Source organism: Corapipo altera, unplaced genomic scaffold, assembly GCF_003945725.1.
Source record: "Corapipo altera isolate COAL_440 unplaced genomic scaffold, ASM394572v1 0, whole genome shotgun sequence".
Classification (NCBI taxonomy): Eukaryota; Metazoa; Chordata; class Aves; order Passeriformes; family Pipridae; genus Corapipo; species Corapipo altera.
Genome location: NW_020884872.1, coordinates 60,478,690 through 60,505,142, shown reverse-complemented (window position 1 = coordinate 60,505,142; position 26,453 = coordinate 60,478,690).

The window sequence follows — 26,453 nt, the reverse complement described above, 5'->3', positions numbered from 1 at the left end:
TTTTATCTGTGTCTTTACAAAAAGGTTGTTGAACCTGTGAGTAATACGAATTAAGACTGGATATTGTTCAAAATTATTTAGCAATACTTGATGGATCTGACACAAGGGAATTTTTCACCGACCATATAAAATCCTCTGATGTATATCATCATTCTCCCAGGGATAACTGCAAGTTTCTCAAACAGAATATCAACTTGAGGATTGCTTTGCTACTCTGGCTGTAACTTTTCTTCTATGCACTATGGATGCAGTAAACTGTATTTTAAATGACAGAACAGTGGAACAGGGTGCCCATGGAGATTGTGGAGTCTCCCTGTCTGAAGACATTCAAAACCACTCTGAATGTGTTCCTGTGTAATCTGCTCTAAGTGACCCTGCCTTGGCAGGGGAGTTGGACTAGACAATCTCCACAGGTCTCTTCAGCCTTAACTATTCTGTGGTTCTAAGATTCTTTAAGTCATTATTTAATAAGTGAGATGAGCCACATTCACTAGTTAAAGAAAGATAATAAAGTAACAATATATTTTTGTATTAAAGAATGGAATTTACCAGAAATGGTCAGGCTAGCTTTTTAATAACATTACCCAAAGGATCCATCTCTAGATTTCATAGTTTTAAGAAAACTCAGTCTTTTTATTTTTCTCTTTAAAATAAATGGTTGCAGTGACATCTGCCATCTTTTTATGCTTTTCCACATTTTCACAATTTGAAAGGCCTGAAAAATAGAATGGAATCCTTTATTTACAGATAAGAAGATACTCACTGCTTGTGATCAATAGTGTTATACCTAGAGATTCAAGCAGCTCAGTTAGAACCATAACAGGCAGAGTTTATTATTGGTAAATCAATATGATGTCTCTTAGCCATGCATCTCTTTCAAGAATCTGTACAGTATAATGATTATCATTATAAAATAAAGTCTGGTCTCTCTTTTGCTATCTTCTGGTTTTGATCTTGTAAAACTGGGAATTGATTTTCCTAAAAATCAATATTATGTTTCCACCATGTGGCAGATACACCACTTAGCAACAGCTACAGGTGCCAGCCCTTGAGTGGGATTGGGAATGAATGCATGCTGGGGGAGAAATTGCTCAAAAATTTCAAGATCAACATCTCCAGGCTAAAGAGCTATTTATTTTCTATGTCATGGGTGCAACACAGCAGCCTTCCCTAAGCAAACATGATGTGCATTTCCGATTGATTTTTCTGTTTTCCTCTGCAGATTTAACCATCAGCAAGAAATATCTCTCATTCGTATGCTGGATTTCCACAGATGTGAATAAATCCTGCTCATCTCACATGAGAGAAAGTAAAGGAAAGCAGAAAGCCAGCTGCTACCCTACAGAAAAGTTGAAGGTTCATGTACTTTGATAAGGACGGTCATACAAAATATTAGACATTTATGCTCTCAGCAATCCTTGTCACAACTTCATTCATTTAGACAGACTTGATGCAAGAAGAGATGTAAAGAATCATTTAATTTTGTACAGGTATAAAAGGGCTATAAGCCTTCATTAGATAAAGACTGATAACAAATCTGATTGTCTTTAGGCTATGCTGTGCCTCTGAGATCTCATCAGTGCCTAAATCTGTCATAAAGCATATTAAACAAAAAGAAAAATTATTGTCTGTTTGGACAATTTGCTTGCTTCATTAAGATACTGTTATTCACTTCTAATAAAGATAGGCTGCTTTATCATTGTTATCTTAATTTTTCCTCTTATAAACCAAGATAGCAGATCTTTCATGACACCACTTTTATGAAGACAGTTTTAAACAAACCACACACCAACTGTTTATGTCTCCTAGAGAGAGCCTTTCCAACTGTTCATGTCTTCAGGCAAGTCCCAACAGGGAAGCATAATTGTATTCCCAGTAGCTATTTTCTGAGCATGATTAGTGAAGTTTATTCTCAGAGTCTAAAGAAAAGATAAAGACTATTCCAATATATGAATTACACAGGGATTTTTCAACACTTCTGGAAATTTTATTTCTTTCTTCCTTTCTTTTCCTCTTTGTTTCTTTGTTTTTGTTTTGGGGGGTGGGTTTGTAATACGTTTTTCAAGAAAAACTTCACATTTCTGATAAAATAACAGTAGCTATAAAATAAAAAAAATAATTTTTATAGGATTTTAGTATCAATACATTATCAACATGTAGAGAATGAAATCAAAGCAGTGCAGTGTGTTCCCAGTTTTGCCGCTAACAGTTTGCTTGTGGTACCATATTTTCCTGTGGTCCCAGCTGCCTTCCAAATAGCCAACATGCTTTGCCTCTGATACACCCTTATTTAGCAGATATGAAAACCTGTCCTGTCACACTGAAAAATTTGAATTGTTTCGACATCAGTCTTCAAACAACATTACCTTGTGTATCACTTTATGATTCTGCACATTTGGGTTGCTATGGAAAGAACGAGCTATCCCAATAAATCTCTCTTTATGGGCAGTAAATTCAAACATGACCAAGTTTCTGAGGATGCAAAAGATTTCATTGGCAAAGACCTCATTCTCCATGCTTTTGGCCATTATGTCATGCCCCATTACCATCTTCTCTACACAGCTTTACAGTTAGCAGTAAGCTTAATTCAGGACTGCAGTAGTTTGTTAAGATTTTTGCCAGGATACAATTGTTTAGGTGTAAGTCTGTAGTCACCGTGCTCCATGTTTTAAAATTTCTGTATTTTGGTAGATTGTATCCTTCTTCTAGTATCCAATGAATTTAAGAGTTTTGTAACAGTATTACAATGCATGGTTTTCAATATTTTCTTTTACCAAAGTTATTATTTAAAATATTTTTTGATAAAGTAAAGAATCATAGCCTAAGGTGAATTGTCATATATTCAGATATTTATCATACCCATTGCTCAATAAGAGTGCTTTTACCCAAATTCTAAACTGTGAATTTAAGATAATGTTCCCAATTTAATAAATCATAGATATATCTGGGCCTCACAATTTCATTACTGTCATAAAGAGCACACAGTTATTCCAGGTAAAAGCATATTATGTGTTTGTCAAACAGGAAAAAAAGAAAGAAAAGTCATCTAAAACCTAGCATCATTTTTATTTATAAGAAACCAGCATGTGGCAATCATAACACAAGAGATTAACTGTTCTTCAACACCCAAACATTTTTCATCAGAATTTTAAAGCAGAGTCCCTCAGCATGGGGCTCTCTGTATTCTCACTTGAGAGGATCAATGCATATGGTTTCTGGGAAGACATGAAGATATCTGTTTTATTAATAGGAGTTTGAGGAGCATAATTCCTTGCACATAAACTTACCTCATTCTGAGTCATCATGAAATGTTTATATTTCACAGAGTTGTCTATATTTGTGAAAGTCGAGGCTAATTTTTTTGTTTCTATTATTTTGTCTGTTGCAGATCATGCATTTCAAATAAAGATAATGCATTTCAACAGTTACCGAATTCAAAACCAAGAGAGATGCAGGTAAATTTCCTAAATAAAACAGAATATAATTTACATTTGTGTTTGTTTGCTTGGGCTTTTTTCATTTCCACTTCCTAAATAGAAATTTCTCATATCATTAGTTTCAATCAGTTTTGAGCTCTGATTTTTCTTTCAATTAAAAATGAAATTTTTTCTGCATCTTTTCTTGTGATTTCTTAGTCATTTAAATCAACAATCTAACGGTTGAATAAATTAAATGTGATTTTCAAATGCAGAGTGCCTCAGATAATTAATTTCTATGTTTTTAATAGCCTAGTAGCTGTGATAAAGATCTTTCTTATTTATAAAATACTTTTATTTGTCTATATTTTCTTCTCACTATGTAGCCATCATAAGCATAGCAATTTTTTTTTTTTATTCCAGAGGGTCTGTACCAATATAGGTAAATGTTGTTGACTTCCTATCATGATGACCTGACAAATTTTGCAATGTGTCTAAAGCTTCACGTAATGTTTCAACTTTGGCATCTTCACTAGCACCTAAAACCCACTAAATCTCAATAGAAAATTACTTGGGACATGGCAGTAGCCATGATATAAGTACAGAAGTACACTTGACAGACATAAAAAAATATTTCAGAAAGTTAAGAAATAATTTTTTGAACAAACATTATAAGTTGTTGTCCATTGTATATACAAGTGTACCACACCTACAGCAAAAACACATGAAATTTGTGAGAAATCCCAAAGTCAAAACATTTGTCCAAAGTTTTTAAAAAAGCCCCTAAAGATAAAAAACAATTATTTTCATTTTATTCAGTATTTTGTTATATATAGTAAAAAATCACTGTTGTGATGTACAATAAAACAATAGGAATTTTACTTTCCTTTTCCATTTCACTTGCTAAATCATATTATCTCTTCGTCAAATAAAATGTGCAGAACTTTAGAGGATTTGGCACAATATTTTCTCTGTAGAATACTACAAGAAGGCTTTAATATCCTACGAAAATTTGTCATTATCGATTCAATTTGATAGTTCTTTATATGTCATTTCTATCAAGACCTCCCAAATCCATTTAGAATTCTATAGCGACTTGACCCTTCTCATTCCCTATGTAGGTCTGATAAAAGAAAAGAGAATTTTATGACAATATCCTTAATATATATCACTGTCCAGGTTTATCACAAAAGAGATGGGACTAGGCATTGTTGGTGGCTGTCCAATGAATAAAATAGTGCATATGTCTGCAAGATGCACCTACTGACATGAGCACCTGACTGTAAGGATTCAATGAACGTGTGTAATAGATGTATAGATAAGACTTTGGCCTTGTAGCACTGACAGCTGCAGCATCTGTGTGCATTTTAGAGAAGTACCTACCCACGAAATTAAGGGTATTATGAACTCAGGGAACCTAAGTTAATTAATAAAAATATGAAGGACAAAACAATAGATATGTTTCAGACCTTTTCCAGATTATAAATATTTTAATCTGGTACTAAAGAAAAATGCTTCTTTTTTTGTGGGATTAATATTCCCAAGAATTTTCTCCTTCTGAGGTATGCCACTTAATCCTTTCCTTGGGAAAAAATGAATAGGCAAAACTTTCCTTTAAAATGACAGTAGAATGAGGCACTGCCTCTGTTTTTCCATGCAACTAAAACACTCCACTCATCCTTGACATGGGAACAACAGCTGCCTATCACATCTGTGTAAGAGGATTTGACCACACAGGTTTCATGTTCCAGAATATTCCCCCAGTCCCCTCAACATAAATTATTCAGGGATGTGAGGAAGTAAATTATATCTTACTCTCTTTTTTTGAGGCTGATCTATCTAAGAAATATGTCAGTAAATATTCTTCGATTCAAAGAAAAATAAGAAGTAATGAATATGACTCTGTGAGCTCAGACACTAATGGCAAAACATTTTGGTAATGAGTGCCATATTTTTAAAGAGAATTTTGTTGATACCAGACCAAATTGCTGAAATTAAATTTGTCAGTCTGAATTTAATGTAAAGCATTGGCTTCAAAGAAGTCTGAAACTGAGACTCCTTTCCTTCCAGTGAATCTCATGTTCCTTGACTGAAGACTTACTATTTTTCTCTTCATATATAGAAGTACATGAAAACATATATAGTTTACTGCAGTTGCTGATCAGCTGAGGAACTGAAATTTGCTGCACATTTTATTATCTTTTGCGGTTTATCATGTTCTCTTTTTCCCTCTTAGTAAAAAAATATTTTCTTTTTTTTTCCTCTATATTATGCTGATTTTCATTGTTAACATTCTATTTTGACATGAAATTGAAAGAGTTAATAAACCATTAACAGAAGCACTGGAATTTCAGGAGGGAAATCAACTGAAAATTGCATTTAGGGTTTGAGTTTTTCATATATTTATGAGGTGGGTTTTTGTTGGATTTTTTTTTTACCAGAAGAGATTATTATGATTATTTACATTGACTGTATGCCTGTTTAAGCCAATGGATATCAGTCAACAATTCATGTAATAACTTGATTACCTCAACAAATCGAATATTCCTTTTTTGATTGGTGGGGGTTTTTTTGTTGTTGTTTCGGGGGTTTTTTTGGGGGGGGTCGTTTGTTTGTTTTTACTGGGGGTTTTGGGGGGTTTTTTGTTTGTTTTTTTAATTTTTTTTCCTTTCCCTAGGAAAAGAGTGAACTGTCCTGGGGTCTTCTGTAGTTATTAATGTCCATCAATTTTTGGACCATTCACAAGTAAGGAAGTTCATAGAGCCTTCTTTGGGAAAGAAAACCCTCAGACCAAGGCTCCAACTCATACCTTTTGACTCATTATAGTTAAGCTTTCATATTCTGTTTGAAGAGAACCATAGAGTGCCCAATGCATTGATAGATGACAATATTGTAATGACAACACTTGAAAAAAAAGGTAAGATGTAAGAGAGACTCAAGGCTCATAGATGTAAATTATTCAAGAATAAGGTGAAACAAGAAAAGATGAGAGGAATTCACTTCCTTTAAAATTCAAAGGATTTCAGTACACCGGCCCTGGGCAATTCTTTTAGCACACCGGCCCTGGGCAAAGCTAGAAAGAGAAGGGAGATTGGTTTTGCAAAAGAAGACACAAGGACTAACTTTAAGTGTGATTCTGTCAGAGAGGGACTAGAAGGTGCTGTTTGAGTAAATAGTCAAAGATTTCTGACACTGTAAACCACTAAATCACATTATTAAATGTATTAGTGTACCAAGGTCTATCTTATATTAGCTAGACTTTCTTCACTTACAATATCTGTTGGAAAGACAGGAACGATAATTTCTAGGTTAAAGGCAATTAAGACCTAGATAGGTCTGTTGGCCACCGTGCCAGTGTAGTACCTGAGTTTCAATGGTTCTTTCTCCTCTATGTTTAACTCCTAGATGTATTCATGAACATTTCCATTGTGCTGGATGGCTTTTCCAGTTCCTTTCTAACAACAAGCCTTCCTTGTCCACAATTATCATGGTAGTCTCTTTCTAAACTCATGACCTTAAACTTTGTACTACTGCATGGTGTCCTGGTATTGCTACTGAGGTCCCAGAGTTACTTAATTCTCCCTATAATTTATCAGCACTGGCACTACCTTTTAACTGAGTGGTTTTGATCCATATCAATACTATATTTTAGTTAGAGTTTATATTTTCAAAAGCATTGTAAAGCCTGGGGCAGGACAGGACAAGGGTGAATGGTTTCAATCTGAAAGAGAGTAGATTAGATATTAGGACAAAATTCTTTACTGTGAGGATGATGAGATGCTGGCATACATGTGGATGCCCCATGCCTGGAAGTGTTTAAGGACAGGTTGGATGGAGCGCTGAGTAACTTAGTCTAGCAGAAGGTGCCCCTTCCCATGGTAGGGGGTTTGAAACTAGATGATTTTTAAGGTTCCTTCTAATCCAGACCATTCTATGATTCTGTGACAATTTCCAGTCCATTTGATAATTTTTAAAACTTCATTACTCCATTTGCTGAGTTTGCCTATTAGTTATTAGGTCTTTATTTGGGGTGCCAAGGTATTTTTTAAAGAGATTGTGGTTAATAGACCACGTTTATTTATTTATTTGCTTTATTAAAAAGTCTTGGAAAATTTACAGGATTCAAAATTTTTATTTCAGTCTTTTGCTTAATTTAATTATATGTTTTAAAATTCTTTTATTTCTTTCTATGCATTATAGTCCTTATATTTCTCATCCCATATCTGTTTCCTCTCTGATTTTACCTGCTAGATGTCAAAGATATTAACATTGAGGAATGAAAAAGACAAGTTTCAAGTTCAGCACCTGACATCCAAAGTTATTATTGAATTTGTTATTTATTATTAAAAATGTATTATAGAGTTGAATGAGCAGAGCATATAAGCAGAAGTTACCCAGAGGAAGACGTAAGTCATTTTGTGACAGGTTACATGTACTTAATGCAGCTATTCACTATTTATTCATGAAAAAACTGTGTGGATTATACATTAACTGTTGAATACCTTGATGGTCTTGGCTATTTTTGTAGTTGAAGGCATCTTCAAGTATATTTACCCATATGTTATGTGGACCTGTGCCCATTAAAGAGGATTAAAATGGAACATGGAATGTCAACCCTCATTACAAAGCTGTGCCATATTTCATTTTAAAAAGCAGCTTGAGAGGTGCTTACTAATTTTATGTATTAATTATGAAACAAAGTCTGAGAGAATGGATGTTGAGAGAGGTTAACCATACCCTCTACAACAAGAATGCTAGTATAAAATAACAGCCACTACACAGAATTTTATTTTCAATCACCCTTTATAACATTTTGTCCCTTCAGTAAAGCTGTTGTAAATTTATCAGGATTATTAACTTGTCTTTAGAAATGTAGTTTCCTGCTGTCTGAAACTGTATTAAACAATAAGTCCATCACCGAGATTAGGACTTGAAAACATACGTATGTGAAAATTTTGAATGAAGCTATTCTTTTCAGAAAAATGGAAAGACACAAATGCATCCAGTCTAGTTTTGAAATTGAATTGTCATATCTGTATTAGAAGAGGTAAAATTACCTAATTATTCAAAGCACAACAAGATCCTCTAGAAAGGATTTGCATCTGAAGAAATCTTTGGAGGTGGCTATTTCAATCCACTGACTGTAGAGTGTATTTAAGGCAAGTTTACTCCATGGTCAAGTGTTTCAGTTAACTACCTAAAACTTGATAGGATGAATTCATTTAAGACATCTCAGAATGTTTTTGGGTTTGTTTTGTGGTGGGCCTTTTTTGTTTGGTTTGGACCTACTTCTATACAAAGAGGCAAGATTTCTATTGATTAATATTCATTTTCTACAAGTTAAAAAATCCTGACATTCACTTTTCCAGGGTGTCCTGAGTTACACAAAAAATTCTGATATCCACCTTTTCTTTTCTCTTTTACCCAAATATGCCTACTAATTTGGACTGCAATGGGAACTTGAGATAAGATAAGGGCGGTACTGTTTTCTAGAAGAAGAGTGTATCCACAAGTGTGAAAGACTGGAACGCTGATGATTCAGACAACCCAGGTGCAACCCAGGTGAAGATGTGCAAAGTAACCACAAGCTGGGTGTTGAACAAGATGAGGAGAGAGGCAAACCCTGTGAGGCTTGGTGGCATTTCCTTGTCCTTACACAAATGACACAGCTGTCCTAACTCCCCTCCAGGGAAGCACCAGGACAATTCACACATTGCCTGGAGATATTCATCTCTGTTGATAGGCCACAATGGACTCTCTGACATAACAGGCAGCTGAACCACCATCTTAGAAGGTGTCAAAGACTCATGAGGTGTCCTGTGATCCAGTATTACATCATTCACTGTAAAACTCTCTACCCCAAGGGTGGTACCAAGGCCATTTCCACCTAGCCTAAGCCAAATAAAAGACCGCACTTGGACTTCATTCAAGATGAGGTTTTCCTCCTTCACCATAGAGGACCTTCCTTACCACCTGGGGCTTCAACCACCACCACCTCAGTGGAGCTGGACTGTGACCTCAGTTTTGACAGGACTACAACCACCACTTTCACCAATGAACATCAAAATTGCGACAACCAAGTCTCAGGTGTCTTAGGGGTCCTTCCAGTCACCTGGGGGGTCCACAGCCCTGCTCCAGCTGCCTGTACCAACACGTCAACCTTGCTCCAGTGCTACGGAAGCATCTGCCAGAATTGAATCCCAACTATACGCCATTTCCTGCCAGCACTCACTCTCCAACCATTCCTGCCAGGTTTTCTGGGTGTGGGGGAGGCAAACCACATGGAAAGGCAGCCATCTTGTCTCTGTCCTGTGTCCACATGTGTTTTTTGTTTTTTCTGGGTGGGCAAAGCTGGCTGCCATCTCGATTTGGTCCAGTGGGCAGGACTTGGGAAGTTTGTCCTCATCGGTTGATTTAACCCAATTTTATTAGTACTGTTATTAGCATTCTTCTTGATAAAGAGTTATTTTTTTCCTTACATTTGGGTGTATTTGGTCTCTCTCTCTGTGTTGGAGAAACCAGGGGTATTGAATCTGAGGAGGAGACTTCTGTCGAGGTCTCCATTCCTCCAAATTGCCTCAGAGACACAGAGTCTGCTCCGTATGACAGCAGACAACCTTCTCAAAGTACAAAACTATACTTTTGTTTGAAAAATCACCATATCTGATCTGTACTTTCTGTGACTCTGCAACTATTTCAGTATCTTACTTGCGTTGTCAACCCTTTTCTTTTTTCTTAATTAAACTGTCAGTTTTGTTACTGAGACTATCTGACTGTATTCAATAAACTCTAGAGTAGAATGTAGTGCCAGTCTGACCTGGGGTTCCGTGGGGTGCAAACATACATCATATTACATGTTACAAGAACACACTGGCTGATGCTAATGACTATGTCCTTAGCTTTGTTTGTTTATCTTCAATTATTACCATAGCTGAAAATCAGAATTTCCAGATTGTGTCAGTAGAACTGTGTTTCTCTACGTCTTTTAGCATTCGACTTCTGTCCTTTATGATTGCCTGTATATTACATTCTCTTCCCTTAATCTTTGAATAGTAAACAATATATTGATGAAAGATCTTCATGTTTTTGACTACAAAATTAAAAATAACTCTTAAATGCGTGCCCCTTGATAACAATATAACTCATAAGGAATATTTCATGTGAGTGTTACTGGGAGTATTGGTCTTCATGAGCTTGTGAAGCATTTAATCCTCAAACACTATTAGAGCACAATTAATGGCTCCAATGTATCTGAGAAATGAATAAATGCATAACTCCTCCATCAGCCTGTATTAAAACAATATACATTTCTCCTGTTGTGCCTGAATAGTCCAACAGAGTGCATTTACTTCAATTTTTTCACATTCACCTTTAATGAAAACTCCAAAACTCACTTTTCCAGCCATTTGATGGGTTTATCACCCTCCTGTACTGTTTTCCCAAGAGTGATCTTTGCATCACAGTGTTCCATGACATAAATCATTACAGCATTTCAGAAATAACATATACTTTATCTTTTTTAAAAGCTGCACAATATTTAATAGTTAATATCTTTGTTTTCATTATTATATAAGGACATAATTTTTATCTAACACTATCAGCACTTGGGTTTTGGAAACATGGATTTTGAAAAGATGAAGTTGGAAAGCAGAAAGAATGAGAAGGAGAGAGCAGTAGCAACTAAGTTCTTTGCTGTGCCAAAGAATCTCCCTCACTGTTCAGTACTCCTAAATTTAAAATTAGAAGTGTTTCACTGCACCTGAATTACTTTGGCTCAGATAAGTAATTTCAATAGATCGGCTTTAGTGATAATCTTCTAATTTTAAATTTAGACTCACTGAAATGTCTGATTCCTTCAAAACATAATTTTCCAGGCTGAAGAAGTTGTCCTGTGGAACTGCAGCTAGCATTAAGGGGAGAGACAGATTAGTGATATTATATAGTATATTCAGTTAGTCAAATCTTGAGTCATTTTTCAAGATTTTGATATGTTTATATACAAAGTTTCATTTTCGGATGTGTGTCATATCACAATTATTAATGGGAAAAGTGACTGAAAGTTCAAAAAGCTTTACACAAGCCAAGAGATAATGGAGGCAGGCAAATACAAAATTGGAAGTGAACAGAGGCTAGCAAACAAGCTCATGATCAAGGCTAAGGAAGAGCCACGAAGCATAAAAACTCATATAATGAAATAGGTTTTAAAATATATTTAAACATCCACCTGTCTGAGATGAAAATTATGACTCTGATATGAAAAGCTATAAAGGTACCACATTTTATGCTTTGCAAGCACATCATAAGCTTTGTGGTTATAGATAAAAGATGCTAAGTTCTGCTGAAAGTTGAGTCACTTTTAACTTTTTGAAAATAATCTGATTACATCTAAGGTTTTCAAAAGCAGCTAAAGGACTTAACGGCCTAAGCATGGATTTGCATCACTGAACTTTTACTCAAACCTCATTCTAGGTAGACTTAAAGGTTGGAAATCTCCTACATTAAGTTAGTTTTCAGAAAGCTGCCATCTACTCTGCACTAGTCATTTAACTTTCCTCCATAGCCAATGCAAACAGACATGTTCCTCCAGAACCGTAGTATTGGATACTTCCCATTTTATGACCATAAAGAGTCATACTCTGTGAATCAGCTGTCCCTTTCTCAACGGTAGCATTTTATAGTCTTTATTCAAAAGTACAAATATTTACATAGGATACAATGCAGAAGAAAAGTAATCCGAGGTTCTGTAAGTCAATATCCAACTCAATATCCTTCATCCACTCATCTATCATGTCATCACCAGGAAAGGATTAGATTTGTCTTATATAAATTTATATGTTTTTTTGAAAACCATTCTCTTGAATCCCAACACTGCCTTCTGTCTAGAAAAAAAGGCAAAATTTCATACATCAAGGTTCCTCCTGTTGGAACCATCCTCTTCCACAGAGATGGCAAATGCAATGTCAGGTCATTAATAGTGTCTAGTTATATTTGTCTTATGTATCATTTCCACTCCATTTGTCTGTCAGTTTTGCATAAACTGAAGTCTTAGTTAATCTAAAATCAGAATACATTTCCACATTTTTCCTCAGGGGTCATGGAACGTCAAAAAGTATTAATAGACCTAGTTGACATCTAAAGACACCCCAGGATACTACAGTACCGTTGGGTGAAGAAGAAAAGAAGTACTTCATACATGGGTATATGAAAACAAAAAAACAACCAAACAAAGAAACCACAAACAAACAAGCGAACAAAGACAAGAAGAAACAAATTATGGAATGAAAGGGAAGACAGAAAGATTAATATGTATGTATTAAGCTCTATGTGAGGAATTGTTCTTCAACCAGTAGCAAAACAAACCCTAACAGTTTACATTCCTTTTCAGATAATGAATACAGCCCTATCTGCTATGACATTTAAAAAGGGGGATGACACGAGGCATCTTACAGAAAATATAAGGACTATGATGATCTTAGCCTGCTAAAACATTCAAAATGAACGAGCAAGCCAGTTTTATATGAACTAGGTTAGAGTTTCTACACTATTTGGTATGTGCATATTACTGTACATAAAAGATACTCAGGGCTGGGAGAGAGTACTGAGGAGAGAATTAAAGTGTGAAAGTCAGTATAACTCTGTTTTAACCAATTCCAGAAGTAAGACATCAATAGCTGAATGTGTTTGGGTTGGGAAATAGAGAAAACCTGTATAATTTTCAGAAAACCACATGGGAAATTAGAACCCTTTAAGAAACAGTTAATCATGCTTCTAATGCCTAAGTTAGACCTAAATCACTAGATACCTGAGAAAACTTGGTCTTAGTTGTCTAGTTTCTGGTTTTGTTTGTTTGTCTTATTAGCTTATAAGTGTGTTCATAATATGAGCTGAGATATTATGAGTGTATGCTGAGTTTTTGGTGGGAAAAAAAGGATGTTGATACAACCCACACACCAGAAATGGTAGAACAGAAGTCAGGCAGTGAAAAAAAAAAAATTGAAGGAAAAAAAAGAAAAAGGAACCACATTGATAGAATAGGTTTTCCAGAGAAGTGGTCACAGTACCAAGTCTGATAGAGTTCAAGAAGCACTTGGATGATACTCTCAGACACATGGTGTGACTCTTGGGGATGGTCCTGTGCAGGGGTACAGGTTGGACTCAATGATCCTTGTGTTTCTCTTCCAACTCAGTAAATTCTGTGATTCTGTGATTTGGACAATTGAATGTAAAGAACAGCTTGAAAGAAGGTGTGAAATGGATATTCCCAGAACACCTAATGGAAGGCTACCTAGTCCAATTTAATCCCGTTTCACGGTAGAATTCTAGCTGAAACACCTATGCTAGGAGTATAAATGTTTGGGACTACTTCTATAGTCAATATAGACAGAAAAAGAGTGGGAAAAAAGCCTAGAGAATGATGAAGTCTATCAGAGTTTCAACCTGTCCTCTGGAGGGTCTCCATGCACTAGCATTCACCCCATCCAACCTAGCATCAGATCAAGTGGGAGAGTGATTTTTCCTCATCAGTGTTGGGCAAGTGTTTTGGGATTAAGTGAATTACCCTCTTGCAATACCTTTTCTCTCCCTTAACTATAATGAAAGGTGATTTGGACTAGTTTGGGCTTTGGCAATGATCTCTTGAACACCTGAATTAGCACTTCTAAAGTGTATCTTTTTCAGCAATTAAATTAAGATGGAATGAACTTTGGTTTCATAGTTCTGATCCTCTGTTGCTGAAATCAGTGGGAGTTGTTTTACTGAGTCAGCTAGGTGTATGAGATAGAGATGTTTAGTCAGTCATAATGTAATCATCTTTCAAAAAATAGATAACAAAAAAAAAAAAAAAAGAGTAAAACAAACAACATCTAAAGCAGTCCAAAATTCAAAGTAATAATAATCTGATGGGAAAGATGAAACAATATGAATTTCCCACTTGATCTCCTGGTCTATTGGATATTTATTAATGAAAATCAGAAAGAAACAATCAAGGGAAGTTAAATAGTTCTACTGTACATATTGTATCTTAGTCCCATTGTATCTTCTCAGACCCAATTTTACAGATTAATCTGAAAAGGTTTTGCAGTATTTCTGGGCTTCTGTGGTCTTTTAACAGTCCAGTTCTTCATCCTAGAGAAAATCAGGAGGTGAAAGACATATTTAAAAGAAAAGGAATAATCTACTTACAGGTGGAGAAGGTGAAATCGAAGAAATGGGGCTTAAGTGGTTTAAGTTTGCTTTGAGGATATAGTCTGCTACATGTTTTACTGAATGCTGTTGCAATTTATTGAAACTACAGTATATGTTATTGATATGGGAAAGGGCACTCACACTAGATAATCTTCAGAGGTCCTTTCCAGCCTAACCTTTGCATGATTCTGTGATTTTGTGAAGATTACTTGACCAACATTAGACAATTTATGGTACTATGGTTTTTCAGGGTTTTTAATAAGCTACTGTACTCTGTTGCAATTTACTTTTCTATTGTTCATCAGATTTAGAGAATAAGAATGACTAAACTGGTTGTTAATAAATCATGATTGCCCTGTCTGCTTTGCCCAGCTGTATTACCAGAAACTAGCGCCTCAGGCACTTTATCTCAGTGGCCTTGCTTCAAGAAGACTGCCAAAGAAACATAGTCATTTTCCAAGTAAATAGATTATTAGATGTATTTCTGTCACTGATTACACCTTGTCTCCAATATGTACGTTTATTGTTTTCTTTGCTTCTTTTACCTTAGTGTAAATATCTATAGAAAAAGCAGCATTGAAAATACATCAATAGCTAGAAGTTATATGCCTCAGACAACTCTTTCTAAGTAACTCATGAGAAAATGGACATACAAACAGTGATGTCCTAATCTGTTCTAGAGGTCTTCAGATACACCTGAAGACTTCATAAAATTGGAAGTGCACAGAGATAAACAACAGTTTTAAGTTCCAGATACTCAGAGACACAACCTTTTGGATGAACCTGGATGCCCCAGTACTATTAGCCATCCTATTCCTGCTTTCATTCCACTTGCATGTAATTTTTACTTTAGTACATGGTGCAGCATGACAGTATATCACACCCCAATGGATAAAAGTACTCCTTCTCTCCAAACAGCTCTATAAAACTAAATGATCCTGCTGAGCTGTGTCCACATTTAGCTGTAAAGGGGAAACAGAGTTGAAAAGTAAGACTTGATTTGAAGATTTATAATGGTAACAAGCTCCTCTGGAGCAGCAATCACAGAAGTTATGAAAATATGTCATAGATATCATTAACTGTCAATGACTTCATCCTGAAGCTATTAGCTAGAAAATTTGTAATAGTAATAACAGTTTTGTCAGAAGCCACACTTAATTACATATATAAACCTCAGTTCAGTTCTTTTAAATGAAACTATATGTCACTCTAATTAGAAATATATTATATTCTTGATAAGTATTCTTAAGCTGACTCTGTTCAGCATCTCTATGAGCCTCTTTTCAGCAATATCATATGATTTTATGGTGTTCTGATATTTGATAAGAACTGATTTTGCTTTTCGTGATCTAAACCACTCTAAGACAGACTGACAGTGTTAGTTAAAAGTTAACTGTCATTTCTTCATTAATCAAATAATGATGGACGGAAATACACTGAACAATCAGTGCTCTTTCATCAAGAGCAAAGGCATGTCCTAATGGACATCAAATAACCACAGTGGTCAATGACTGATTTTAGTGTCATTGCAGTCTCATAATTAAAGCTCCAAGTGGAGAATTAAGATATACATCTAAGCTCTTAATTAACCTGGTGACAGAAGCTGTAATGATTTGAGGTTGTATCTGTGCATGACTTATGAATTGTGCATAATAGTGGCAATTCTCTCTTTGTAACTATGTCAGTCAACATGCTTTATTTTGAAAGTATTGATTACTTATTTTTTTTATGTCTTTTCTTCCTTTCTTTCACCACGCATTCAATATCTGTACTCTACCTTGGTGATCATCCATCCTTACAGAAAATCCACTGGAGAAAAGTGTAGCTTATCCTAACAATCAAATACAACCCTGGGGAAGATCAGCTAGTCGAAATTTTTATCATATGTTGAGGCAAACATGTGATAAGAGCTTTTTCTAGCTCTTATGCAGTCACCATGATCTGTGCTGTCTAACTGGCACCATGCAATTGTGTCCTCCTCATTGCATAACATTTCAATACGAAAACACAATACCTACTCCACAAACTTCCCTTATAGGACATGTGAATTCCAGGACACAGTCTGGATCAAATCTAGAATCATGTCCTTCTACTTATGAGGAAAAAGTTTTAATCATTAGGGTATTCTGCAAAATGTGGGACTTGAAATGCCATCTTCTTTCTTTTTTAAGAATTGATCCTGCTTCATTTGGCACCATGGCAGCTTGGAACCCAGGTGAATGTATACTCCCCGCACTGCTACTTATTCCTTATATTACTTAAGTTTGATGGACATGATAGACATCTGAAGGTCCTCATAAATATATATAAGCAAATATATATATTTGATTTAGGAGGATCGCACAGAATAAGATGGCTCATAAATATATAGATACAGCATTAAACTAGTGCCTCAGGTACTGTATCTCAAAAAACATCCTTTAGATGAAATCTCACAATACAGTTATAGAAATGGCACGTTGTTGCTGAACTTACTATCTGGACACTTTGCAAAGCTTTCTGTGCCTGCAGAGCCGAAAAGCAACCTCCGTAAAATCCACTTTTTTTCACTTTCTTATTCCCGTCAATGAACCTAATTAATAGAGAAATCAAATGCTGCTGTGTAAAATAGTTAGCTTACACTTGACAAATCATGAGTAGGAAAATTAAAAGATAGAAGTCACATTCAATTCCACTAACATAGCCTAACAAGGTAAAGAACTCATTTGCTATGTTTGAAACAGGTTTGCAAATTATGTTGAAAATGGAACAGATTTATCTTGTCCTTCTGTGGTGAAAAAATCATCTTCCAAAATAGCCCTAGAAACAAAAGTATATAAATACAAAGAGGGGAAAAGCTTTCTTATTTGTTTGGGATGTTGAAAAAAGAATAAAAATTAGTTAAAAAAGGATTAGGTAAGCAATAGAAGTACCATGGGTGAGGGACGGGGGAAAGTAGACTTATGATGATGCAATCAAAGAAATTTACAATCTGAAAGTTAAAGACAAGAAACAATAATGACAAGAAGTGAAGGGGCACAAAAACATTATAAAGGTCATCTGAAAAACTGAGACTGTCTCAGATAGCTTTTTACTTAAAAGATCACATACAAACCAAAATACCCTTTAATCTTGTTTTTTAACCCTGTAACCATGAGGTATAATCAAACAAGGTTAAATGTGATGGGTCCTAGAATACGTAGTATGTAAAAATAAAATCTTATTAAGAAAATAAAAACAGCAGTTTAGTAGCATCTAAATAGTTTGGTCAGGAAAACCGATATGTAATAATAACTGACAGGTCATTATTGGTGAACACTGATGCCAGTTTATGTGAGTTTAAAATCTTGCAGTGTTATTACTGGACTGTACAGCTGAGACAGTGAGCTTAGTTCAATAGTAAAGAAAACAGAAAATTGATTCACCCATTTGCAACATGTAAATTAGAATACAACAGTGAAGAAGGATAAAGTGGCCACTTTCTTCTATGATATTAAAACAAAATACTTTGATAAAAAAAGGAATAATATTCTTTTAGTCATTTCTTCCTTCATATTGTTTTAGTACATGTTAGAGAGCTCGGCATTCATAATATTAGTTGTACCTTTTATCTCTGCTAACCCAGTGTAGTTTATAGTGATCTATCACTACCATTTCAGTCTAGAATAAAAGGATTGCAATTTTTTGGATGTTTGCACCGTGAATTTGTTCAACTGTCTTCCTATAGTTCCTTATAGTCATAGGCTACAAAGAACTAGAGTTGGACTAATGACTGTGCAGTGAATACAGTTCAAGCCAGTTTTGGAGTATATGAAGAGCAAACTGATAAAGGAGGCATAAGAGTTTGTGTTTCCAAATATAACATTTTCGACACTCATGCAGTTTTGGACAAACAGAAGAAAGTCCAGTATCTGAGACTTACTGCAAATAGTTGCTTCCATAGTAAGTAATGTGATTTGCCAGAGGACTTGGTGATGTTTTCTGTTGAAGAGGTCCCATGCAGATGGTAAGCACTACTGTCAAGAAAAGGATATCTCTCAATTGTCTGCAGAAGTAGAAGAGTACATTGAGATAAGCTTGTAAAAGCAACAAGTTTTAAAGTGTGCAAGAATTTTTCTATTATCCTCTTTTTGGGGAAAAAAAAGTTCATTCTTGAAACAAGGAGGGGAAAAAAAGAGGAGGGTATTTTTGTTCTAAACTATCATCACAAGAAGATTTCAGGATACCCTCTCATGGTTTGAGACAAAATTGCTAACATGGAAATAAAATGGATGTTGATATCAAAACGGTTTATTTACAGATATTCAAATCATTTTAAGTATTACATTACTACATATTAAGCAGATAGGGAGATAGCAAGGTCTGGGAGGAAGGTTGGGTGGCTCAGCTCAATGGTCCCAGGTTAGCAGTGCACAATCCTAAGATGAGTAACCGTGAGGTTCCCTGGAAGTTACTTTGGTGTCCTCTCTTCCAGCCTTTTTGAATCTCCCTTAGGGTGCTCTCTCAGGTATTCCTGGAGTCTGTCATGTATTCATGCAGTTTCTCTCATCTACCGCTGAAGCCATTCATGTCTCCAAGAGCATCTGTCGGAGCACCTACTCTGTGTGTCTTGACAGAAGTCTCTTCCCTAGTGTGCCCCCAGGAGTATCTCCCCTTATGTCTGTCCCAAAATCCTCCCTACATTTTTCCCCTAAAACCTATCTCTTGAGTTTTTTCCCAGTTCTTAGGAATCTCTCCCCTTAATACTCCTCCAACAGCTTCTATCCATGTCTCCCTAAGCGCCTTTCACCACGTCTCCCCCAAAAGCATATCACCCATTTGTCTCACCCCCAACAGTTGCTTCCCTTGTGTAAATATGTGTGAACTGAAGCTCCATGGGCTTCTCTACCTAGCTGCAGAAATAGCCTTCTCCACATATGCCATCCGTACCCCTGAAACGTGCCAGCTATTCCTAGTTCAGACCTAGATGATAAAGCCACCAAAACACAACAGCAAGATGAACACTGCTAACATGATAGAGGAAGATGGTACAGCATGGCTGACCATAACCTTGTGTCACAGCACAGCCCTAGCAAGGTGTAGTGGGTTTCTGGGGCTGGATTTTGGTAGTGAGGGGGGATTACAGAGGTGGCTTCTGTTAGAAGCTGCCAAGAAGCTTCCCCTGTCTGGTGGAGCCAGTGCCAGCCAGCTCCAGGATGGGCTTCCTGCTGTTGGCCAAGGCCAAGCCAATCAGAAGCAATAGTAATGCCTCTGTGATAACATATTTAAGAACAGAAAGGTATTGCATGGAAAAAAATTCCAGACAGGGAAGAGCGGAGTAAGAACACGGGAACAACAAGGTAGACACCCAGGTCAGTGCAGCAGGGAGAGGAGGTGCTCCAGGCACTGGAGCTGAAGCCCCTGAGGCCCATGGTGAAGACCATGGTAGAGCAGCTGTGCCCCTGCAGCCCATAGAGGACCATCGGGGTGCAGAGACCCATCTGCAACCCCTGGAGGAACCCATGCTGGAGCAGGTGGATATCCGAAGGAGGCTGTGATCCCATGGGAGGCCCGAGATGAAACAGGGTCTTGCTGGCGACCTTGCAGCCCATGGAGAGTAGGAGCACGCCGGAGCAGGTTTTTCCCAGGTAGGACTTGTGGCCCTTGTGGGGGACCCACGCCGGTACAGCTCATCCATGAAGGACTGCACCCCATGGACGAGTGATCCATGGGGCAGCAGTTTCATGAAGAACTGTTCCCCGGGGGATGGACTCACACTGGAGCAGTCCATCAAAGACCGTCTCCCGTGGGAGGGACTCCACAGGAGTAGGAGAAGGACTCCTCTCTCTGAGCAGTGGCAGAAAAAACAACTGACCATAACCCCTTTTCCGCGTCCCCCTGCACCGCTGGGGGAGAGGAGGGAGAACTTGGAAGGAAGGAGGGGTGGAGGGAGGTTGTTTTTCAGATTATTTTATTTCTCACTCTTTTACTCTGACCCTGTTAGTAATAAATTCAATTAATATCCCCACTTTGAGTCTGTTTTGCCCATGATGGTGATAAGTAAGTTACCTCTCCCAGCTGTTATCTCCACTCATGAATCCTTCACTGGTTTTTTCCCCCGTCTGTCCAATTGCAGAGGGGAAGACAGTGGCTGTAGTGAGCACCTGGCATCCAGCCAGGGTCAAAACACTACGCAAGGGAAAAAGGCAGTGCCACACACCAAACAACCTCAGCACCCAGGGCTAAGTAAAGCTGTCCGAATCCCACAAGGTGTGTAAGGAGTCTGTTCAGTGCAGAAAGGTACTGTTGCTGTGTGATGTGCAACACGTACTGTTACTCTGCATCAACTGATGTAACTTTTGGAAGCACAGATTTCATCTGTCTCTGCTCTGCCAGTCAACTCTTCATGTGCACCAAAATTGGTTTGAATTACATTTACTGCATAGTAGTCCTTAACTCTATGTATTACTAACACAGAATAGCGTCCATTTTGAAACAAATCCGTAAAATCAATATAGCCAGTTTTCTGCGTGCAATATCTGTAAGCAGACAGGCAATATTTAAATGGAATTTGATTTCTGTTGTTATGATTATTATTTTTAGATAGATTCTTTTACTGTATGGATCAGTATTCATGTTCAAAATTCATTTCCTAGCATAGGTCAGATAAAATTGCACATGATTGTTCGTGTTTGGATGAGCATGGAAGCAATTCCGTTAGAGATACCTCTGTGTGGCAATCGGTTTGTGAAAATACTTGTGACTTTGAAATTTGCTTGTGTACGATCCTGCCTGCTACATCTGATTGCCTGAAGATATTCAAGTAGGTTAAGAGATGCAAACGTGTAAAGCAGAATGATCTATAAATGTGAATATTCATGCAATCTGAGAATTCCCTCATAATTAAAATTTTTAAAAATTATTATTGCATTTCAGGATATTTCTGTTTATTTATTTATTTATTAGAGGTGGAGAGAAATCTGGATAAACATCTTTTTTTTTTCCTGATTCATAAATCAGATCTTTCTCTCCCTTCCCTGAATACAAGTCTGACATCTGTAAGAGCTGTTGATTTCCCAGTAACTTTTGCAAATCAGTTTACTTAATTAAGTTTCTAAACACAGGCTATTAGGGTGAAATTCAATCTGAGATTAAGACATCTAGATTTAGAGGGTTTATTCTACTACCTAAACACAGATGTCTATACCATTTCAAACACCAGTCATTCCCTGTCTAGCCTCTAATGGGTACTTCAGAAGGGTATGAATCTCCAATAGGTCTTGTGTCATATCTGTCAGCCCTGTGCAGATGTCTTTGATACTCTAGGGCTTCTGAAACTGCAGTACAAACCGAAATGAGCACTAGATTTGAAATATTTTTAGTATCTCTCCAAGTGAGATTCAGTTACCTAAACAAAGGCACACAGTGCCATATGAAATATCTTAGCATACTCAAAAAATGTGCAAAGAGTTGACAGATATGATACAGGATCTGCAGAAGCTCTCCATATTTCAGAGTGGCATCTGGAGGTTAACTAGAACACATAACAATGCCACTGGAAAATGGATTGGCAGCAACCCTAAGGAGAATGACTTGAGGGTGTTGGCTGACAAGAAGCTCAATGTGAGCCAGCAATGTGCACCTGCAACCCAGAAAGCCAACTATATCCTGGGTTGCATCAAAAGAAGCGTGGCCAGCAGGTCGAGCAGGAGACAATTATCATGAGGCCCCAAATGGAGTACTGCATCCTGCTCAGGGGCCTCAAACATAAGAAGGATATGGACCTGATGAAGTGAGTCCAGAGGTGGGCCACAAAGATGACCAGAAGGATGGAGCACTTCTCTTATGAAGACAGGCTGAGAGAGTTGGGGTTGTTCAGCCTGGGGAAGAGAAGGTTCTGGAGAGGCCTTACAGCATCCTTCCAGTACCTAAAGGGGGCTACAAGAGAGCTGGAGAGGGACTTTTTACAGGGGAGTGTAGTGATAGGACGAGGGGGAATGGCTTTAAAAAAAAAAAAAAAAAAACAACAACACAAAGAACAACCAACCAACCAACTAAAAAAAAATCCAGGTTATTTTTAGGTTACATATTTGGAAAATGATGAGACAGTGGCACAAGTTGCCCAGAGAAAGTGAGGATATCCCATCCCTGGAAATGTTAGGCTGGATGTAGCTTTGAGTGTAAGGTGTCCCTGCCCATGGCAGGGCTGTTGGAACTAGGTTATCTTTAAGATTCCTTCCAACCCAAACGATTCAATGAATCTATGATTATTCCCCCTTTTCATCTGCAGTACTTGTATTAAATACCTCAAACTCTCAATTTTTCACACTATTTCTGTTCTACAAATGCTAAAAATATGTCTAATCTGAACTTTTGAAGTGTTTACATCATGTTACATCCATAGAAAAGAAAAACTAGCCTAAACCAATGCATATTTTCTTGCTGAATCTAGTATTTCTTTGTGTATGGAGTAAAGAGTTCATACAGTTGTATGATATACCTAGATGTTTGTATGTGCAAATTTCTGTATATTTTGTATGTAAAGATTCAGATAATCTTTAGAAATATTCATCAATTTTTCCTATCTATATGTTTCAACCTCCTTCAGCAGCACTCTGAATTTTCTTCCTTCTGGTCTGTCCATTATCATTTCCAGTGCTGCCCATTAGAGCCCATTGCATTATCAGTGTGACTGCAGGTAACATCAGCTGCATGATGCACAGGGAAGACTTCCCCCTTGAACATCCAGCCCACCAAGGGCTATCAAGGTGCCAAGTGGAGCTGTACTTCAGTACCAGCTATCTAGAAAGTGTCCTAGGAAGTGGTACTGCTTCCAGTTGGCAGTCGGTCACTAATGGTGTCCCTCAGGGATCAGTGTTGGGTCCAGTTCTGTTCAATATCTTTATCGATGATTTAGATGAGGGGATTGAATCCACCACCAGCAAATTTGCAGATGACACTAAGTTGAGGGCAAATGTCGATCAGCTGGAAAGCAGGAGGGCTCTGCAGAGGGACCCGGGCAGACTGGAGAGTTGGGCTGATTCCAACGGGATGAAGTTCAACAAGGCCAAGTACTGAGTCCTGCACTTTGGCCACAACAACCCCATGCAGTGCTACAGGCTGAGCACTGATGTCTGGAGAGCAGCCAGGCAGAAAGGGACCTGGGAGTTTGGATTGACAGGAAGCTGAACATGAGCCAGCAGTGTGCCCAGGGGGCCAAGAAGGCCGATGGCATCCTGGCCTGGATCAGGAACGGTGTGGCCAACAGGACCAGGGAAGTGATTCTTCCCCTGTACTCAGCGCTGGTGAGGCCACACCATGTCCAGTTCTGGACCCCTCACTTCAGGAAGGATACTGAGGTGCTGGAGCAGGTCCATAGAAGAGCAACAAGGCTGGTGAAGGGACTGGAGCACAAGTCCTATGAGGAGAGGCTGAGGGAGTTGGGGTTGTTCAGCCTGGAGAAGAGGAGGCTCACGGGAGACCTCATCACTCTCTACAACTACCTGGAAGGAGGTTGTAGCCAGGTGGGGGTTGGACTCTTCTCCCAGGCAGCTATCAGTGAGACAAGAGAGCATGATCTTAAGTTGTTCCAGGGGAGGTTTAGGTTGAATATTAGGAAGAAATTCTTTACAGAGAGTGCAATGAGGTATTGCAATGGGCTGTCCAGGGAAGTGGCGGATTCTCCGTCCCTGGAGGTTTTTAAGATTAGACTGGATGTGGCACTTAGTGCCATGGTCTAGTAACCATGGTTGTCATGAATCAAGGGTTGGCCTTGATGATCTTCCAACCTGGTTGATTCTGTGATTCCATGATTCTATGATTCTATGTCTCAAACCTCTTCATATGATGATAATATTTCTTTTTCATTTGGAATGTAGTGGGCCTTGAGTTCTAAAACCTCAGATCACAACCTTGAGTATCTTCAGGTGCTTTCTGCCAGAGCCTCCAGGTGGGGCCATAGTCCCTGCCTGCAGTTTAAAGAAGGTTTCTCACATTTTGTCCTGTCCAGACTGACCCAAAATACTGCATGAACCATTTCCTATCTAATTTTTTCAGTCTTGCTGCTGCCCAGGGCCCCATTCAAAACTTCGTCTTCTTCCAAGTCACTCTATAGAGAGGTCTGAAACCTGGAATATGCATTCTCCAAAAACACACAACACCTAAGAAAGCTTGTGTTTCTTTTTTGTTAATTGGTGGAGACAGTAGCTGTTATTTTATTGATCACATCCATTGGGACACATCTTTCCACTTTATTTCAAAAAGCTGGATCTCCTTTGTAGGTGTTCTGACCTTTGTTTTATGACAAAATCAGCTTTAGTTATTACTCTTTTCCCTTTCTCACACACTTCCTCTGCTGTCTTGCCCAACACAATAATATCAGCAATGTATTGCAGGTGTTCAGGAGCTTCACCCTATTCCAGTGTAGTCTGGATCGGCCAATGGCAAATGGTAGGGTTGTGTTTCCACACCAGATTTCAGTTGGTTTCAGGTGTACTAGACACACCTCCAAGGGAATGCACACTGTGGCTGGCACTCTGCTGCCAAATTCATTAGTAACATCAGTTGTTCCATACCATTTAGCTGCCTTTGACTACAGTTTGCATGTTCTAGCATGTCCACTAGGGCAGCACTCAGTGGCGGCATGACTTTCTTCAGGCCGTGATAGTTCACTGTTAGCCACCACTGGCCTTTTGGGAATATTAAGAGATGAGCAACTCTTGCTAGTCACTCTAGGGGTCTCCAGTTGCTGAATCAGCTTATGAATAGAAACCAGGTAATCTCAGCTGTTGTTACATTGTCATCTGTATACTGCCATGTGTTGATTCCTGCTATTCCTCAACACACATCAACCGCAAATATGGATGGCCCAACCTCACAGCATTATCTATCAGCTTTCTCTCTCCCTAATTTTTTTGTCCTGACACTTCACAGATCCTGTCCCATAGTTTTTTTGTTCAGACCAGGTAGTTAACCATAGGCTAGGACCTATGACATTGTACACCATAACATCATTCCTAAAAACGAGTCTAACACCAATGGGTCAAGTAGTTCTCTCTTTAGCTTTCACACTAGGCAACCATGTGTTCACTCTCATTGTCTTTGTTGAGAAGAATTCATTTTTTACAAATAAAAGCTCTGTTTTGATATCTTTTTTTATGCTACTTCTAGAGGATCTTAGTATGATCTATTTGACCTCTGTCAATTTGACAGTAATCTACTTATCAAAAATAGGTTGAAATCTAGGCTAGACATAATGTGCAGGATATAGTTTGCCAGCTTTGACTGCCACATTTGAAATGTCTAGAACATATATGACTTGTCCACAAAGGAATATGATACTTGTGGGAGACTCTCACAGACTCCCACGGTCACAGTAGTGACTCTAAATTCTATAATGTAATTCAGTTTAAAAATAGAATACCTGTAAATCATCTGTTACAGAAGTCCAAATGTGAGTATGGTATTCAAAATCTACTTTTGTCATCCTACTAAAATGAGGCCAGTGGTGGACTCTCCTAGTAGCAAAGACTTCTGGGAGTCTTTCTGAGACCTTTCAGCTTGTGCAACAATCAATATGCTTTTTTAGGGCTTCTGGGCATCTTACGGAATAGTCACAGTGGAAAGCCACTTCCAGCAAAGACTTTGAGGTTCTTTGTACTTGTATCTTCTTAACATCATGTTTTGTCTTCCACAGTCTTCAGATCTCAGAACCCAGAATTTGAGGCCCAAGGGAGGATGCCATGCAGACAGAGCAGAAACGTAAAATACTGTCACATGTCAGACACACCAGAAGGACTGCACGAAAGCTGGGCTGTGCTAGAGGTCTGTTAGGCTACCCCAGTGGAACACTACCTGCTGGACAAGCAATTGCATGGTTAACACCCCAAGTGGTAT